The 11,127-nt window shown below is 43.5% G+C and overlaps 1 long non-coding RNA gene across 2 annotated transcripts; it reads left to right on the top strand.

Annotated features, from left to right (window-relative positions):
• Positions 1 to 2,251: 2,251 nt before the first annotated feature.
• LOC131878425 (uncharacterized) lies at positions 2,252 to 10,811 on the top strand. Of its 2 annotated transcripts, XR_009373022.1 has the most exons (5): positions 2,252 to 2,363; positions 2,622 to 2,827; positions 3,058 to 3,295; positions 6,258 to 6,401; positions 7,159 to 10,810. It is a non-coding gene; the product is annotated as an uncharacterized LOC131878425 (long non-coding RNA). The 2 variants fall into 2 exon arrangements; XR_009373021.1 differs by having other exon boundaries at positions 3,058 to 6,401; positions 7,159 to 10,811.
• The last annotated feature ends 316 nt before the right edge of the window (positions 10,812 to 11,127 follow it).

The raw sequence follows: 11,127 nt of genomic DNA, 5'->3' as shown, positions 1-11,127 counted from the left end.
TGAAAGTGAAAAAAAAACCTCGGCCATATGTACTGTATACGAGGAAATGCGGTAGGATTCTTCCCTCAAGCAGTCTCGAGTGTTCACCCCTGGATTTCTAAGGGTGTGGATAATTCACTCGCTTCATGGATTGTACATTATGATGGGACATGGAGCGGGCAAGGCGCATGTACTGCTATGGATACATTCACATACATGTCCGGCTCTGTCCCTCGTTATGCGTGGCGTGGTGTGTCCGTCATCAACAAAGGGCTCTCTTTCTCTGGTTTTATTTTCGAAAGGGTGTGATTACCCTCCTAATTTGACAAGATTTTTGAACCCTCCACTAATAAATGAGATCAAGCCGCCTCGAGTCTGGCTCGACCGTCGACAACCATCAAGTGGGGATCATGAAACCTTGGCCCGTTGGAATTTCAAGCTTAGCATTTTCTCCTGCTTCAGGAAAATATCTTTAAAAGGGTTTGACCGATAGCCACTTGCTCTGTTAGAGTTGAGGTTGGCCCTCCTTGGATTTGGCAATAACTTTCGTTTGGAATTAGTGGAGAAGGATTTCTCCCTCTTGTCAGCTTGGGGAGGAGGCCAGCAAGTTCTGGTCTGCTAATTTAAGGGTTGGAGTGCAAGACTTGCGGACATTGTTTAACCAACAAATTTGTTCTTGAACGCGTTTCTTTGGGATTCGTCACGGTCGGGAGATCATTGATCAGCTTCCCACCAAACACAAACCTACAGTTAAGCGCACTCAAAAATGCATTCAGACCAACGGAGCCATTTACAAGCCAACCAGTCGAACTATCTCTCGGATCCGAAGGCTTTCCTCAAAAAACTTCAAAGGGCATTATCGACCCAAAACGAGAAGGAAGAGGAGGAGGTCGTGAGAAATTTCTAACGGATTTAAATTGGACAAGAGAACTTGCTGAACCATGTAATTATATCAAAAGAGTCTTCACTTCTCTGATCAATCTTCCCCCTTCTCCGATTCCTTGGAGGGAAAAAACGACCAAAAGCTTCGACAACAAATGCTTGGGGACAATCAACGGCCTCATTAACAACAACTCTAAATGTAGAACTGTCTACTTTGGGTGTCTAGACATTTCGAACACTTTGAAAACGCACTCTTCAAATCTGATTGGAGTTATAAAAAATTGTTAAGTGGCGAACCTCTGTGAAACTTGATGTGCAGTGAGGAACACTGTTTACAATGCAGGGGGTTATGTGGATAAGTAGTAGTTAGTACATGCAAGTACCATGTGTGCCTGGGAAGGAGACACAATTTGGTGGAGTAATTGAGCATGATAAACCCGATTTAGATTGCAGGATGAAGGGCGACTCGTCTCTGATCAAAGCCAAGTCATCATGGCCATCCCCAGGCCTTAATTGTTGTTGGGCATGGAGGGGAAACTTTTAGGGAGGGACATCCTGGTGTTTGGGGGGAGTTCATCATCAAGTGTTGTCTCTCTTTTCATCTGGATGGAGCGCAACGAATTGAAAACCAACAGCAAAGCCAGAAGAGAGTTTCCCAATTTTCCAATTTCGAGCCTTGGGAAGAGACTTCATTAGTGACTTGAATTCTGCTCGAGATCTCCATTTTGCAGGGGTCGAACGAATCTCAACAGGTTAATTCAAACTCCAAATAATGTATCCGGGTGGTCCTTCAAGAAGTGCACACTCGGACCATCATCCATCCAGTTCGGTCAATGATTAGCTCTTCTTCGTCTTCTTTGGGGGGATCTCTCGTCCTTCTTTTTGGGACTGTCTGGAAGTGACTTGGGCGAAAGATATCTCGCTCGATTCTAGATGAATTACTCTATAAATTCTGGACCTAGTTCGTTAGACAATGGAACAACCCAGAATTTGGGTCAGATCCTAACTCCTCTATCGTAATTCCCACATTCTATACGATGACGAACAACGACACTGTTGATACTGCTCAATTCCGGGAACATCTAAACAACACACCCAGGTCAAGTGCCATCCATTGTTTCCATTTATCGACGCTACACCGCCTTTTTCGCCTTGGACCCCGGTTCTGTGCGAAGGCAGATTTTGAAGAGAACTACTTTCTTTCTTTTCGCAAACAAACAAATCGCTATAAGACTCGTCAAACCCACGTGGTTGTGACCGTACGTATCTTGAGACATTTTCTCTCAGTGGATCAAGATTGCTTTTGTTTCGAAGACGTCGAGAAGCACCTGTTCGAACTGATTTGTGCCTGCTGTCTAATGTGACTATTATTGGATCTCAACTGTCGATTTTGAGCCCGTTTCTAACTCCTTCCCTGTCATAATGAACTAGGCTCGTCGAGACGGGTATCGGAATCCAATCAATTTCTCATTTCCAGCCCAGCTCATAACTTATCATAAATGGTGCGCGTTCTACAAACCAGGCTTCCATTCGTTCCATTTGTTTCATGGGAGACGTGTGAGGTCTTTTTGACGGAAAGCAAACCCATCACGTCACTAAATAGTAAACACAATCAGTAAATAGCCAGAGAACAGTGGCGGCATTTGTCTCTGCAGCCCTTCGTCCATGAGTCCACCCAGGACATGTCAGATTTGAAACAAATAAGCTGATATTTTTATCTCATCTCCTTTTTCCTTTTTGTTTGATTTTGCCAAAAGCAGCAATCCGTCACCCTCAGCCCTGTTGTTGTGTAACTTGAAAATTAGCGGCCAAAAACTTTCTTCGACATGTGGGAATCGTGGTTCAACGAGCTGATAACGGTCCTCCAGCATCGATTCGAAATTGAACCGGAGAAATTCGTCCTTCCAGTGACGGAATGATAGATTTTCATCCCTCGTTCACCCCAACGCCAGACAGGACTAAGTCGGTAGGTTTCAATGTAAGTGCTGGTACCACGTTTTGAACAATTCATTACCACAAAGTAGATGCGATGCTTTGGGTGAAGTGATGCTTCTCGCCTCATCCCCTTTTCACCCTCGGGGAGGAGAACTGAACCGAGGGTCGGGACAAGAAGTAACCCCACAATGCTCGTTGGATTGCAGAAATAAATCGTTCAAACTTCAACTTCAATGAGTCTGTAAACGCAATTATTTCCAGAGATAATGGATGCACTGATGTGTATGTGTGCTGACCGAACCTTTGGGTGGGGTCGTCGGTCAAGGACTGAGAGCTGCAGACCACCAAGCGGATCCGAGGACGCAGGTCAAACACGTTTTATACTTCTTAACACCAATGAAGATGTTGGAAGGCTCCTAGGATTGGGATTTTATCTTTAGGCCAGTGGTAAAAAAAACGACGGGTGAATATGGAGCCCGGATGGCTGCAGGGAGATGAGGTATGATAATGGGCCAATTGAAGGGCTGTAAGGCAGGTAAGCGAGTGTCCAGCCTGGAAGACCCAATTTGTCCGAGCTTGTTGGTGGGCTCCTCAGCATCATTTTCGGGCTTTTCGTGAGCTTTTTAGCAAATTTATGGCCCTAATCAGTAATTGAGATGGATGATCCCCACTCACCAAGTCCGACGCCGCCTTGTGTCTTTCATTCTGAAAGGCGAAAAAGCTATTTAGAACCAATTCGGGAAGACTGGATACAATTCGAGGATACTTATATCTGTTCCAAAAGAGGTTTTACAAGAAATTGGTAGCCCTGGGAGTGCTTCCAGAAGTTTTAGAAATTCCTCCGTGGCTTCCCTCGATGTCTGTTTTGCATTGCCAATTTCTGCCAAACAGACACTGTTATTATAAGATTGTAAGAGGACCTACTTTTCCTCAGCAACCGGAGAACGAGCAAAAATTCTTTCATCATAATTAGCCAAAGCACGCTGTTGATACCGGGCGCTCCAAGTCTCCGACTGACCCACCCCAAAGGTTTTGCGCTATCTCCTGAGACGATTTGGTCTTTGGGGGACTCTCTGGATCCTCTTATTCTACAATTGTCCGTGATTTCCACCATCTTATGGTTTTATATCCCTCATTGTCCTAAGGAGGTGGCAAGCCGACTCAAAGAAAAACCGTCAAAACATGTCGTTAAACCGGAAACCAGGGCTTGTCTGCTTGATCGTCGTCGTCGTCGTCGAAGTCGTCGAAGTCGTCTTCTCATTTCAGGGTGAAAAATACGGAATATCACACCTTATAAGTCCAATTTGGCCCGGCCCGAGAAGTGCCTGCAGAGGATTGGGAGGGTAATTAAGGAGACACAGGGGAGTCAAATTATCCACCCTCGATTGGTGGGTGCAAGCGGTGCTGCATGCAAGTCGGGAGGATCGAACAGCGGCCGGATGGCCGGATGCCTTTTCTCTGGTGCTGACGAAGAACTTGACTTGAAACCTTGGGCGAGGAGGACCACACCGGGTGTGACCTATCTATCTTTTCTATTGAAAAAATGCAGTTGGAAATTGCCCTGAGATCAGAGCGAGAGCACAGGAAGCAATCTGGTCCATCAGAGGGCAAGATTGGGAGGAACCCACGCTGGCATCAATATTTTCATCCTGGCTTGCATTTCCCTCACGTAATGAGAAGAGTGTCGTTCGAGATGTGCTCGAACTTGAAGATTGACAGCGATCAAACTTAGGAAAGAAATATGCGAGCATGTATGAACCCGTGTTTTGGCTAGTGTTTCATTGCTATTGTTGGTCGTATGTGTGGACTATTGAGGATTATTTAGGCAATTTATATTGCTCTTGTTCTCAAATTGCCCTCATTTGGAAGCACTGCCTCCCAACAATGAATGACAACGACCATACTGGGGACAGCACTAGTACAGTCGAGAATCCGCCCCAATAGCCCGTCTACATGGGGAGGCTCAGAATGAATGTAAAAGTGTGCGGTTGAGAGTGACACGAAAATAATAAACAGAGGACCCAACCTCTGTTGTGATATCCTTGGCACAGTTTCTCTTGTCCACCCGGCAACGCTTCTTTCTTCATCCAGTTTCAAAATGAATGGGAAAGCTATACACATACAAATGCGAGACTCCAGGCATCTTTACCCGCTCTAAAAAATGGGAACCTCATTTGTAACCATCTTCGGGGTATCTGGAAATTAGTCAGGATCATGAGGATCACTTGAATTTCCTGCCCTCCATCTCTGGCATTCCTTTGAATTCGGTTGAAGGCTTCTGGTGGGTTTTGATTTATGCGGCACATGCACGTAGTTCAATTCGGATTTGAAATGTGGAAACTACTCCATCGTGTCTGGGTGTGTTTGGAAATTCTTAATTCCGAACTGCCTCCACACTGAAGTCAAAGGGTTCCACATGAGGCATGACCAAACGATGTTGAATAGTGGACTTGATTTCAGACCACTTCATCCCAAACGATTTCCCTCCAAAATTCTCATTCATCACCAAGAAGTCGCAGCACCAAAACCTCGGGAGGTCATCTATGGGTCTGGCTTCATTATTTACGTATTGGAAATGGCACAAGAGGGGTTTTCGATCTATATCAAGCAGAACCACTCCTCAACTCTGCTTGGACTTGATCAGACATTTAATATTCCCAGATATCTTACATTTGGATTGTCCAACGATGCCGAGGGCATTGACATCTCGCCCAGCCGAGATTAGATTTGAACATGAAAACGACATTGGTTAAGTAAAATAAATTATATGCTAATAGTAGGGGGGCTCTCCCTCCTCCTCCTCCTTCTCTTACGCCTCCATTCCTCCCTTGAGTCCAGAGGAACGAAGAGACGGGACCCATTTGAGGGTATGCTTTGGCCAACCCGAGGAGTCCATCCGTCAAGTAAATTTTACACTCTATTTGAACAGCCCATAAATTAGGGAATGACACAAAAGCAGTTTAGCATATGGCAAATGGGAACAATCATCTTCTACGGGATTAGTTGAGAACTTTCATCATCGATACATATATTTCTTCAGAGGGCAAAACATGAAGGATATACGTACGCGTAAATGCCTCCAAAATGTGGCTTCAACACAAAAATTCCGTTTCGTCTTGGACTTTTTTGTTGAGTGCACCGAGATTTTCATCATTAGCTGTCCATTGTATTGTGCAGAAGCCATAGAGCAGTTTGGTGTTGCTTCTTCGGGTGGGTCGCAATTTCTGGATTACTGACATTTACGATAGCGCTTTGAATGGGTCCATTGAGAGAGGCCAGCATTCAGGGAGATGTCGTCACCTCCACGAGATTGGGGAATTAAAATAGTTCACCTCTTCTCGAGAACATGGAAGTGACGAGTTAAGAGTGCAAAGGCGAGTTATTTATTGAGCTTTCGCCCAAGGTGTGGGTCCTTGTTACGTGCTCTGCTACGTTCAAACGAACTTTACTCTCTGCCACAGGAGAGATGTCAAAGATGTCAGCGGCCCAACCTTAATGAGAAGAACGGCCAAGATGGTATGAACTGGCGGCTTAAAGCATGAACATTCAAGATTCATTTATGCTTAAAAAAAACCATGAGCTTCAGACCCGGACAAGCCAAGAAGGTAAGAGAAGAGAGAAACTCGGATCTAATTTTTCCTCCCGTTGTTCCAACATTCTTGTGCGTGACAGCGCAACAAATCAATGAGTACTTCAGCTCGAAACAGAGTGTGTGAGAGACAATGGCTGGTTTTCTTAGGGGTCACTCAGCCACCCCCTGGCTCCATTGCTATAGTATGTAAGCTTTGAAACACAAGAAAGTCTGACCTGGATTTGAATTCCTGTGCCTCGGAAAAAATGTGCATTGCTCAGACGCTTGAGTTTTCACCCAATCGAAGAATTATATGGTTTCGTAGTTGAGGTCCTCTTGTGGTCACAAATAAAGATAAGAGATTGGCTAGAAATTTATCCTTGTGTGAAGCTATAAAATATGTAAGTCGTTTTATTTGGGGACTCGCCAAGGGGAATTTTTTTAATGATAATTTTGTAAAGTTATGGTAAAATATATAGTTTCAAGATTCCTAATTTCGCCCCATAAATCGAATGATTTCCTTCTAGTCTATAGTGGGTTGATTTCATTGTCAATCTACGTTAACTTGAAAGTGAGAAAGTATGACGAAAAATAATATTTGTGGGACAAAACAGGGAATTCAGAAAAGAAGGTAAAGAGCAATTCATTCTAGGGCTCTGATTCCTTTTCTAGCCATCTCCGTTGGCTCCAGTTTTGTTAGCGTAAATGAAGTTATAAAAGCCGGACGAGTCGATCATGCATTTGAGGCCATGCCCATAATTCCTGAGATAATCATGTCCATTGGGTTTTAGAGTTGGAGAATCGCCACATGGTCACATTTTCGCCTCCAGGCTTGGAACCGACCGCGACGAAAATTGTTGAGCAATGTGCCAGAAATACTTGGAATATTGGGTCAGATGACCGAGCGAGCCCAGAGCCGGACCCGATTGAGCCGTAATCATGAAAACGGATGCCAAAAAGACGGATTATGTTCTTGACTCGAGGGTATTAGTTAACGCAATCGCTGACCCTTGAATGTGTTAAACCATAACGCTCGAATATCTCTGCTGACCTTAAGCCCATCGTTGTTGTCGTCTTTGTCGCTGTTGTCGCGGATGGAGTGCCAAAGAGTACTACTTACTAGGAATACTACGTACTTCGCTGGGACAATCCAGCTGCTCCCGATATTCGACCACTGGAACTGTTCACTTTTTCACCCTTTCGTGGTCAAGTGATCAGTTGGAAGAAGTACGCAAGTAAGAACGAGAAAAGGGTTGGAAATGCTCCCCTCGGTGTCGTTGGCATATTTTTTACCTAAAAGAAAACATTTTAAAAGGAAGCCATCACCATAAAATATACCGAACTGGAAAAGAGAGAGAGAGAGATAGAACGAGGAGACTCGCATTCGTTCCTACATAAAGCTAATCGAAATGCACTGGTCAACCCGAAGAAGCTCATGCAAATCTTGGCCCCCCCTCTCGAAGGTTTAAAAGCTAGAAAAGAAAAGAGGAGCACAATTATCTCTGAGATTCAAAGAATCTCTTTTTGCCCCTCAAAAGTGCTCAAGAAAGGAGAGGCGCTTTGCATGTTGATTGGAAGAAATAACGCTCTGTCTACCCTCCTCAAATGGTCCGATTGCCGTTATGCTGTTATTGGTTTGAAAAACACAAATTAGACCTTTTGTGGGCACGGATTTGTGTCTCTGACCGTTTCTCGACGCCATCACAAGCAACAATCCGTGAACAGCGAAGCACACCAAGCATGCCTTGTTCCAATTCCCCGGTGATGATGTTGATCTAGGAATCATCGCCTTAAGAAAGAAATGGCATGCGTGTCAAAGTCGAACTCATCCACCCATAATATCAGGGCCCAATCATCGATCTTGAGGCCATTCAAGCGACATCTTGACAGCTTGATGCGTCCACAAATGATTTGTTTTCCCCATGCCCTTTTATGTCGACGTGTTGATGGCCATAGAGTTACGAACCTAGAGAGCGTTTCTTGGTATACAAGGGGGTTCACTCGCAATTATCAAGCTAGATTACTTCCATTTTGGTGCAAGGGTCGAATCAGGACTGGAAGTTACCTAGAGATAAGTGGAAAAAGGTTGCACATATCGACATGTGGTTTAGATATTTCCTAGACTCATTTGAAGGAGTCATCTTGTATCAGTTTTTTACCAAAAAAATACAAATTCTTTATTTGTCTTAAGTCTAAGCATGTTTGCAAAGTCCATTCCTCGACATTTAATTGAGCAGTTTTTCAATTCAAGAACAGACACCCGCCAATTTTTTTTTTTTGCAACAGCGCTTCATTATCTGTAAAACAGACATCTTTAAAATTGTTTAGTTCTTCAAAAATCTTAATTAAAAAAAGTTTTAAAATCTTTAAAACTTAGAAATTTTTAGTTCGACCAAACTGAAGCTCAAAAAGCAGTTTTTTGCATTTCCATGAATCAACATTTTTAACATGATAGTTAAAATGATAGATAATGTAAATGAAACAGAGCGGGAAAAGTGGATTCAAATGGATATAGAAGAGGAAGTTATTCATTTTCCAGCGAGATTACTGCCTTGTACCGTATACTTAATGCGCCATTTTGACCAGCTTGGCAGAATTGACAAAGAACTTTAGGACCATTATTTGGATCATCATTAAAATCAGCACATTTATAACTAAACTAGTCCCATGGATGCATACATTACTGAAAGTAGACACAACCCACAAGGAAATATGTAAACGTCCACAATTAAGCATTCAAATTGTACACAAGATGCGCATAGAAAACTCATTTTTGGTGTGCTGGACCAAGTCGTCGCCATTAGGTTGTCAAGAGTCGTTGGCCACTCTTTTATCTCTTTGTCGAGATCCAATCCAAATCCAAATTCCTTTACTTTCTACCCTCAAGTCGAGATTGTGGCCAGTCGTTTGTGTTAGGACACACATGAAAGAGACATGTATTTATATATTTGTCCGAGTCCACAATCTCAACTGACTTTTGTCACTCCCTCTCTTTCTGGTGGAGGACACAGAATAACAAGATGCTTTTGAAGTTTAGTCATGCAAACACATTATTCCGTCTCCTCCTTTACAAAGCAGTCCACAGATCGCAGTTTGCCGAAGGTTTCAGTCGATCGGTGGGTCCTTGGTTGAGGAGCGGTTGTTGCTTCGCCACATTGTGATCCATGTGAGTTTGTTTGTTACAACATGATGGATTGATTGGATGCATATAATGACTTGAGAGATCTCCCAAGCATTCGGAACGTTAGAACTACTCGTACGTACGTACACACATACTCACAAACACACACACACACAGGCCTCTCTTTCTCCCCCTTGCACACATGTGAAATCTTGTTTTTTCCTCCACTCCCCATCTATCAAAACGGGCATAAATTTACAAATGCAACACTCCCCATTTATTATTGATTCTCGAGCTACTCTCTTCAATCCCGAAAAAAACGAGCCTCAAATGATGGATCAGAAAATCGAATGTTTGAAGCATTCTCCCCGTTTATTACCCTTGGATATATTTACTTAACTGGGGGAGGAGGAGGAGGCGGCGAAGGACAACTACAGTAGAGAAAGAGCTTGGTACAACATCAGTATTGTACTAATACTTGTTCAAACCGGGTGAGTCAGTGCAACAGGCATCCTCTCTCTCTCTTTCTCTGTTCTCTTCCTTCCCCTTTCATTCCCCTTCGCCGAATGGGATTAGAGTGACACATCCATTTTTCTGGAGTGATGCCCTCATTCAAAATTGAGAATAAAATTTTCCAACGTCTTTTTATGTGTTTCTGGCCATTTCTTTGGGTTGTAAACTTGTGATTTTATAGAGAATTAAGGTCACGAACACCAGTTGATTTCGAGTGATGGGAGAGATGGGAGATCGGAAATTGAAAGTTTTGGCCCTTCAGCAGCTGTCTGTATGTCTATCTATCTGTAGGAGTACTTATCTATGTGGGGGTGAAGGCACGGTGACAGTTGCTGAGCTGCTCAGCGAACCCTTTATTTGATTACACTTCAGTAAATAGTAGTCTGTGATGAGAAGATTGTAGGTGATTTGACACAAAAGTGAACTGAGATGACTCATTAAAATCTCTCGGATCGCGCTTCTCGTTCAACCAACAATTGGTTCTTTGGCTATTCAACGTTCAACTCACTCACACACTCACACTCTCTCTCTCTCTCTCTCTTTCTCTTTCTGTTGTTCAATGAACTATTGATTCTCTCTTCCACATATGGCGGTGAACCAATTTGAGGTTCGTGCGGTTGCTCTCAATCTATCGCAGTATTAGTAATGATAACCATCACGCACCAAGCTCCTTCTTGTACCAACCATTGTATTGCTTTCCAAATGAAATACATCGATTAAAAGACCTAAAGTAGGTGCCAAAAGTCGGCAATGTTCTGAAGGGCATCTCGCATTCGTCAGAAGTTTTAAACAGATAAGTGCAACATGACATGGTGTATCTTTGGCAGCACATGCTCAAACACAACCTATGCTTGGATCACAGTGAGAGTGAGAATCCGTCTAGTTCCACTATTCTGATGGGTGGCATGCGTACGTAGTTTGTAGTACTGTTGCTTTGACTGGGAAGCATGTGTCAAATAATTGCAGGGCAGTATGCGTACATATCAAAGCAGCGACACGAGACGAAGTGTGAAATGGAATTACACCCTATTTTCAATTCCAGAAGCCTCAGACACCTCCCCGAACCTCTTTCAGATGTCATTGACTGTCTGCTTTGCTCTGGCTGACATGATGTCTCTCCATTCCT

Source organism: Tigriopus californicus, chromosome 3 (assembly GCF_007210705.1).
Source record: "Tigriopus californicus strain San Diego chromosome 3, Tcal_SD_v2.1, whole genome shotgun sequence".
Lineage (NCBI taxonomy): Eukaryota > Metazoa > Arthropoda > Copepoda > Harpacticoida > Harpacticidae > Tigriopus > Tigriopus californicus.
The sequence above is the reverse complement of the archived record's forward strand: the minus strand, read 5'-3'. Positions and strand labels throughout refer to the sequence as shown.